This window comes from Pyxicephalus adspersus, chromosome 4, assembly GCF_032062135.1.
Source record: "Pyxicephalus adspersus chromosome 4, UCB_Pads_2.0, whole genome shotgun sequence".
Taxonomy (NCBI): Eukaryota; Metazoa; Chordata; class Amphibia; order Anura; family Pyxicephalidae; genus Pyxicephalus; species Pyxicephalus adspersus.
The window spans coordinates 146,614,407-146,623,547 of NC_092861.1; the positions used below are offsets into that span (position 1 = coordinate 146,614,407).

The following is a 9,141-nucleotide window of genomic DNA, read 5'->3' on the forward strand; positions in this document are numbered from 1 at the left end:
CGCCAGCAAGCAAAAGATGTGGCTAGTGTATCTTTGGTGCCCAACGTTGGCAACACCAATGAAGTAAAGTTTTGTCAAATATGGCTGCCCCAAGTATGTGCAGCACTAGGTCAATGGTTCAATACCAGCCAGGACCCTATCTGCAGGGAGTTTGTGGTTTCCACATCTCAAATAACTTGCTTATTTCATATTAATAATCATAATAAACAGTATTTATATAGCGCCAACATATAACGCAGCGCTGTACATTATATAGGGGTTGCAAATGACAGACATATAGTGACGCAGGAGGAGGAGAGGACCCTGCCCCGAGACCTTATAATTTAATTATCAATCTCAGAAACATGGAGTTAGTCTATGTAAGGCACAGTAGACTATGATTAGGGACTGTTTTAGATAAAATGTGACTCTGAGCAACCATAAAGCATTGCAGCTCCCTGCACCCCCACTATTCTCTAAATTTGGGCCTTGGAGAAGGTGGGGGCACTAGGCAAATGGCTCATTTGACTCTATCCTAAAACCATCCCCGAGTGCAGTAGATCCTTAAAGGAGCAGTTTGTGACATAGCAATTTACTCTGTAAAGCACTGCTTTTCATATACAATAATATAATAATACATTTCACTCCTTTGTGTTGCAGTTGTGTTGGGGGAAGTAGCACACAATAGGAGGGAAGATATGGAATGGTGGGTGAGAATTTTAGGAGACCGGAGAAGATGGTTAGGTGAGTATGAAAATATTTTTAAATGAGCAGAAAGTAGGAGCAAGCTGAATAAAACGAGGAAGACCATTCCAGAGAATCGGAGCAGCTCTAATGAAAAAAATAAACTTTTTTTACATTTGCAGGAAGACATATCACCCAATCTCACTCCTGCACAAGTTTCAGTGACGTGAAGAACAACCCAGAAGAAGAAGATGGCCATGCTCATCATTCCATACCCAAAAAGAAGAGGGAAGTTGAGACAGCATGGGACTCTCTGGGTTCGGGTTGTGGAGGGATCGAGGGCTTCTCACAGGTAAAGGTAGGGGCACTAGGCAATTGGCCAATTTGCCTGTCTCCTAAAACCGACCCTGAGTACAGTACATCCTTAAAGGTACAGTTAGTGACATGACAATGGCCTGTGTAAAGCACTGCTATTCATATACAAGATAATAATAATATTAATATTAATAATTATATTGATATGCAGAACATTTAAGCTGATTTCACTCTATTGTGTAAGAACAACCCTGTAATGTGTAAGAAGAACCCTTCCATTCTGCAATGCACAAAAAAGAATTAAAAAAAAGAATTTGGGACCCAGTGTGCTACAAAAGTGGTCATTTTGTTTTGTTTTTTCTCTTTTTGTGTTTATTCTGTGTTTAACTGTTCTATATCGTTTTTATTTATAACTTATTTTATCAAGTTTTGTAAGAAAACAATAATACAACATTATCACAATAAATTAATTGTACAGAGATTAGCGGTATATCAGCAGTTACAAACAATACAACATAATATGACAAGTACAGGGATTTTAAACAAAAATCAATTATATTGTGTGTCTAGTTTATAACATAATAGTAACTTGAAATGTGTTGTGGTTTGTTTAATGTCTTTAGGAGAACGAAAAGAAAAGGGGAGTCAAACGTATCCTAATAATAATACAGGAGGGGAACATAATGAAAACTTTAGCCAGGTGTTCATTTTTATTATTAAAATTATTACATTTTTATTTTTAATGATTCTGTTACTATAGTAAGGTTTTCAAAAATTAGAGGGGGATGTGCAGGTTTATCTTTCCTGCTGCTCATTCTGCTATACACTGCACCTTTGCTGGGACACTGGACCTGATTTATTAAAGCTCTTCACAACTGGAGAGGATACACTTTCAGTAGTAAATCTGGGTGACCAAGCAAACCTGGAATGGATTTCTTCAAAGTCCTTTGCTATTTGCTAGCAAATGTTTTCAATCCTGGACCAGATTCATTCCAGATTTGCTGTATCACCCAGATTCACTGATAAAAGTGTATCCTACCCAGCTTTGGGGAGGTTTACTAAATCAAGCCCATAGCCCCCACTGGAAAACTGACATTTTTAGGATGTCCTAGGTTCCCCGCTAATCTCACTGGTTCATCCTGTTGACCTTCATGTTTTTCTAACAACAGAGAGGTGAACAGGAGAATCCACCGAGAGCTGCAGGTAACCCAGGAGATTGACACTTCTTTCACACATCAAACCCCTGAGACACAGTGAAACCCGGAGCCCTCCCAGAGGTGATTAATTGCAATGTTTTAGATGTGATTGTCTTGTTATTCTATCATCTAGGTGGTGTAATACATTTGCTCACGTAGCTTTGTTTTCCAGTCATACAGATACTGCATCTCTCTCTCCACCTCTAAATCTAAATCTCACAGTTTAGTCATGAGAATTGTGATTTAGTGTGATGATGCAGTAAAGGAAATTTTGCAAAAAAAGGGGGACAACAAGGTAGGAAATGGAGAAAATAAAGTTTGGAGACAGTTTTCAGTCAATTATGAATATTATTATTATTATTAATAATAATAATAATAATATTAATATTAATACTATTATTAAACAGGATTTATATAGCACCAACATAATATGCAGCACTGTACAATAAATAGGGGTTGCAAATCACAGACAGATATAGGCAGTGAGACAGGAGGAGGAGAGGACCCTGCCCCAAAGAGCTTACAATCTAAGAGGTGGGGGAAGTATCACACAATAGGAGGGGGGATATGGAGTGGTGGGTGAGCAGTAAGCATTTTAAGAGACTGGTAGGGGAATATGAAAAGATGGGTTTTGAGTGCAAGCCTAAAAGGATGAGGAAGACCATTCCAGAGAGTTGGGCCAGCTCTAATGAAAAAGACAAACTTTTTTTTTTCATTTGCAGGAAGACATATCACCTGATCCTGCACCGGCACAGTGCAAATTTGGGTGACATGAAGAAGAAACCAGAAGAAAAACATGGCCGTGCTCACAATTCCATACAGCGCCAAAGAGAAGAGGGAAGTCGAAACAGCGTGGGACTCGTGGGTTGTGGAGAGATCGAGGGCTTCTCACCGGTAAAGTTAGGTGAAATCTTTTTTTTTTGTGTTAGTTCCACTTTAATATATAAGGTTTACAGATTTCCGCCGTGGCGTTTTACAAGAATGCACACCATTTTTAGGAATGCATTGCATCTCAACACATCGTAGTAAATTACTGTATTTTGTGATAGGTTGCCAAAAATGATGAATGCTCCTTTTTTGTATATGTAGTTATGCATTGCCAGCCCACTCATTTTTCCATATCTCATTTTTCTATATCATGTTACCTCATTGCATGATAATGCCCAAGAAAGCTTACCATCAGAAATATATATATCATATGATAATCATTTATGTATAATTCTGTCTATTCTCCATCCATATATCCCTGTACTTTTCTATATTATACCATGTATTTGATGTTACCATATTGATACTCTTTTTTTCTTATACATTTCTTGATGATCTTGTATATCTTTTAATACTACCCATATATCATATATCCCATGTTATATGAATTGGAACTGTGTATTTTGAACTGTATATATATATAAATTTGTTTCTCTTTCTAACCATCAGTTTATCTGCGTCTATATATACCCCTAAGGAAGCCGTAAGGTGAAACGCGTTGGGTTACAAGATGTTTCACATGTAAATTTCAACTAATCATCTACGGTCAGCTCTGTTTTGTCTAGCCCGATCCCATGTTGTTCCAAATAGGCACAGGGAACAATTTGTATTGTTGATCTATATTATTTATTATTTGTGATTTGTAAATACACCTATTGATATTTAGCGAAAACCCCTGTTCTCTGGAATGGTCTTATAATCGTCCTATTCGACTTGCTCCTACTTTCTGCTCATTTAAAAGATCACTCAAACCCATCCTCATCTGACTTTTGAAACCGTCACTACTACTACCGCTACATATCCCTCCCCTATTGTGTGATACTTCCACCAGCTCCTAAATTGTAAGCTCTTGAGGGCAGGATCCTCTCCTCCCCCATGTGTCACTGTCTGTATTAGTCTGTCATTTGCAACTCCTATTAATTGTACAGCGCTGCATAATATGTTGGCGCTATATAAATTCTGTTTATTAATATTATTATTATTATTATTATTATTATTAATAATAATAAGCAACAATTTATCATCTCTACGAGGTTTAAGGTGATGAAGTGAAGGGAAATCAGACATGTTGATAAATCTCAATAATACACATGTTGTATGTACAAACAATTGATTGCATCCTATGAAGGCTCCAATTGTTTCCTCGCCTAATAAAAACAGCAGGAAGAGCAGAATACTGTGCTGTGATTTAGAGCTTCTGACAGATTACTGTTGATTGAGCCTACAACTGTCTGCACATGTGGTACCAGGTCTTTGTTGCAGAAACTCATAGTTTATCGAGAGGCAGGTACAGTCTGGACAATACATATCTAGCCAACCAATTCTTTGTGAACAAGCTTTGAAGTCTATCAGATGATCAGTGTGTATGAAGATAGTAAAATTCCCATCAAACTGGCTGCAGAATTCACATATTGACATTCCTAGGATGTGCCACACCTGAAGTCTCTTCCAGCAGGAACCAATTCTACCTGTCAGGCAATAACTGTCAATCAAACCACAACGCTAGAGTTATATCATATTCTAATTGTGTATATTTCAATATCTTGTTCCAGGAAGATATGTTATAATACCTGTCAATGGAATGATCTCTCATAAACAACAGAGAACCAAAATACACTCCAAGAATGTAACTCAAATGGTACACAAAACTTATAGTAACAAAATTTTTTGGTTCCAAACAATTACCAATACAATTTTAGAATCCTAAAATACCAAGAAAGATTTTGTTCTGGCTGCACAAAGCCCAGACACAGGTTCCTGGAGCTAAATTCCAGGATGATCCTATTCAACATTAATGTATATATTAAAACATTATTTTATATGCACCTAAACTGTTTATTTTATGTACAACACTGTGTAATATGTTTATTATTATTATTATTAATAATAATAATAATAATAATAATAATAATTTCAGTCTGTCTTTCCTTGTTTGTCTTTCTTTCTTCTTCAACCTTTGCTCACTTTAATTCCTTTTGGACTTATGGCTACCCTGTTTCCCCTATAATAAGGCACTGTCTTATATTTTTTGAAATGCCAAAATATGTCCTAGGTCTTATTTTCAGGGGGATGTCTTATTTTTCCATGAAAAAGACTACAGTACACATTTATTGTTGAAAATCACTCATGTGCCATTCATTGTCTCCCCTTCTGATCACTGACTCGCCGGGTAACAGACTCTGTTGGGGCAGGGATCAGCAGCTTGCTTGTCCTTTGAAGTTACTTTCAATTTCACTCTGCACTGCAGCCAGCATCAAGGAATCACACAGAGGCACACAGTATCAGGTATCGGAGAATGTCTTATTTGCAGGGGGGTGCTTTATTTTAATTGTTTGAGCAAAAATCGGGGGGTGGCTTATTTGATGGGGATGCCCTATCATCGGGGAAACACGGTATGTGGAGTAACGGCCTCATCAGAGATAATGGGCCTGATTTAAAAAAGCTCTCCAAGGCTGGAAAGGATACACTTTCATCAGTGAACCTGGGTGATTCAGCAAACCTAGAATGGAGGTTTGTTGGATCACCCAGCTTCACTGATGAAAGTGTATCCTCTCCAGCCTTAGAGAGCTTTAATAAATCAGGCCCAATGTTTGTACAATTGGGGAAAAGATGGTGGCAAATGCTGCCTACACACTGCAAATTATTCTCACTGGAAACAATCATTCATAATTGTTTCCAGCGACAGAGAGTAACAGATGAATTAACAAGCACTACATACACATTGCCTATTCTGTTCTATGGAGATAGGAGGAAGAGTGAATGGCACCCCACTGTGCTTTCCTCCCTTGACCTGTATAGGGGTCGTTACCAGTCGTTCGTTCATAGAGCTTTCCAGATTTGTGATCTGGTGGACATGTCAAATTCCAAGACAAGCATGACTGTTCTTCTCAGGTAATAATCATCTGATGTGTAAACATATCCTAAGTTGTAGACCGGTGTAACTAAATTTAACTATGAAAGTCTGACTTTGAAAAAACTTTTCATTTTTCAAACAGGACCCACAAGAGCTGCTAATACCAGGACATCAGTGCCACATTCTTCATCGGTAAGTACCACATAAGAATTGAAGATGAAAAGGACCCAGTGACATTGTGTGACTGGCTTGAAGCCTTTTTTTTTTTTTTTTTGAAATTGTAATTTTTATTGAACAAATAGTTTGTAGTATGTATACATAACAAAGAGAAGAAACTTAGGGGGAGAACAATAGAAGGAAAACCATAGAAGAGAATATAGGGACACATTTATGGGGTACAATAAAAGTTACAATGAAAGGTGTATGTGTAAAGCTACGTACACACGCCCAATGGTTTGATATGGGACGAGATTCTTGCGTGTGTACAGCGCCCGTCGCTCATCGTCTGAACGACCGTCCAGGCGGGTCCACAGACGATGGACGACGAACGATCCTAATGCAAGGGAAGGGGGAGTTCAATCATTCTCCCCCTCCCCTCTCTATGGAGCAGAACGGTGCTGTATGTACAGCATCGTGCAGTGCCTAATCGTTGGAAAGGATCAAGAAAGATCCTTTCCAACGACTATAATTGCACGTGTGTATGCATCTTTAGGCTCTATGTGAGATTTAAGTACATACAAAACTCAGCTCTATCAGATTAGGTCCAAAGGGGGTAAACATATTACAAGGCGAGTCTACATTTGAAGAATCCAGGTCAACCCATGGGAAAATGATAACGTTTCTGCCAGCCTTGTTCAATATAATTCTGTGCATTAGTACAATCCTCAGGTTAACATCTTCCAATGAATATCCTAGGGGGTCAAAAAAAGTGCAATGCCTAGCATGAAAATCAGCAGAAAAAATGGAAAGGTCAATGAGGGGGGGGGGGGGGGGGGGGGGTAGGGGTAGTTTTAATGGTTTGGTTTTAATAAATGTATAATAATAGTGTGGGGGGGGGGGGGGGGGGGGGGCATGGAGAGTGAAGTAAGGCTCCTTAGGTTCAGTTTGAAGTAGTTAATCTAATATTTGTGTATAGTGAACATCCCAATCTGGCCTTATCCTATTATGTAGCAGTGCAGTAAGGTATTTTATTATCTTGTATACGCCTGTGGAGGTCTTCCATAGAAGGAAGAAGAGTGGACTTCCATTTAGTGGAGAAAAGTGTGCAGGCAGCTACTAGGATGGGGGATCAACTTTTAGATTTGGGTAGGTTAGCAAACAGCAAGCCCAATAAGTGAGTTAGGCTTGAAGATTTTAAAACAGGCAAGCATAAAAATAGCACAATGATAGTAAAAAAAAAGTTAAAAACAATAAATGTTAGGGAAAGTCCCCCTCTTCTTTTATCCTGTTGACAGCTGAAAGTGATTGGAAAATCTAACATGTTTAAGTAACAGAACAGCAATAGAGTGGAAATCATCCATTAGGGACACTTGTACAGGTGACAACGGTCTAATAGAGAATATCCATAAGGCTACGTACCCACATCAGATGATTCTGGCGTGTGTGCAGTGCTCATCGTCCACCGTCCGGATGACTGTGTTATGAAAGTGAAGGGCGAGAGAGCACAGTGGGGTGCTGCTCTGTCGTTCTCCCCCTCCCCTCTCCATAGAGCACAATGGCGCTGTATGTACAGGACTTGCTCATGCATTGTGCAATCTTCTTTCCTTGGAAAGGATTGTGAAAGATCATTTCCAACTATAATTATTGCACATGTGTACGTAGCCTTACTTTGAAAGATTTCCTCTCTCTTCCTGTTTTTTCATGTCTTTGGGGTAGGAAGTGAAGAACAGAACACGGGTTAATAGATTGGTTCACCAGAGGGGAATAGTTTCATTTGACACGTTTCACAGTACTATGTTGCTTCTTTGGAAATGAACAAAGGGTCTGAACAGAAAAGTTATAATGACAATGAACAAAGCAGTAGAGGATCCAAAAAAAGAACAAGTGATGAAATAAAATAAAAAACATATAAAATAAAAAACAAAAACAGATGGGAATACAAAACACTTAAATAATTCAGAACATTTGTATACAGACAGAAACGGATCTCATAATTTGGTTTTGTACTCCATGGCACATTTGCTGACGTTACTGACAATTTTGGAGATGAAACACATCAGAATCTTTGACGGATATAGAAGTCAGCAAGCAATACAAATTACTGTTGAACAAAAGCAAGCTGTTCGCTTTGAACAGAAAAGTTGCAACAGTGGAATCTATAACCATCTACATAATTCATGTAATTGTAGTACCAGGGGCAGAATGCCAACAAAGCGGAATATTTTTGTGCATTATAAATGTTTTATAACGGTAATAACCAGAGTCTTTCACACCTTGTACTAGAGAACCAATCAATGCAAATCAAATATGAATGGGAACAGAATCTTCCGAGGAACAAAATTATTCTGTGTTCCTGCTTACCTGCAGCAGCATGGAAATTAGTAAAGGGTAATGCTTTAACTTTGTATCCTTTAAAGGGAATATATCCTGTTTTAGATATTTAAAAGTTTTTTTTTAACCACATCCAAAATATATTATATTGTAGTTTACAAGTCCATAGATGTGGCAGGGGCATTTGTTTATTTTCACCTGGCCATTCTACAAATAAAGCACCTCCAACCCTAGGGTGACAACACTCACTGTACTGTATCCATGAGGGAACAGTGTTGTCATCCTGGAGATACAAAACACATTCCTATCTTCTCTTGTTTATAACATAGGGAATTGTTCAGTCCAGGGAGAGAGGTGAGAACAATGTTGACTGTGGGCAGTATGATGGCTCAGAGGCCAGCACTTCCAGGTTTGAGTCCCGGCCAGGACACTATCTGCATGGAGTTTGCAGGTTCTCCCTGTATTTGCATGGGTTTCCTCCCACGTTCCAAAAAACATGCAGTTAGGTTAATTGGCCTCCTTCCAAATTGACCTTAGACTGTATAAATGATTTATGACTATGGTAAGGACATTAGATTGTGAGCTCCTTTGAGGGACAGCTAGTGACATGACTATGGACTTTGTACAGCACTGCGT

General features: G+C 38.5%; 1 protein-coding gene and 1 long non-coding RNA gene across 2 annotated transcripts in view; one reads left to right on the forward strand and one right to left on the reverse strand.

The window, feature by feature from the left end:
- Positions 1-6,174, forward strand: part of LOC140329556 (uncharacterized) — a 10,512-nt gene extending 4,338 nt beyond the window's left edge. The window contains exon 3 of the long non-coding RNA XR_011920509.1: positions 6,158-6,174. This is a non-coding gene — a long non-coding RNA (uncharacterized lncRNA). The remainder of the gene's footprint in view (positions 1-6,157) is intronic.
- The window catches only part of TP53BP2 (tumor protein p53 binding protein 2), a 57,567-nt gene extending 49,860 nt beyond the window's left edge, over positions 1-7,707 (reverse strand). The window contains exon 1 of the mRNA XM_072409905.1: positions 7,594-7,707. The gene's annotated coding sequence lies outside the window, so the exon portion shown is untranslated. The remainder of the gene's footprint in view (positions 1-7,593) is intronic.
- Positions 7,708-9,141: the final 1,434 nt, after the last annotated feature.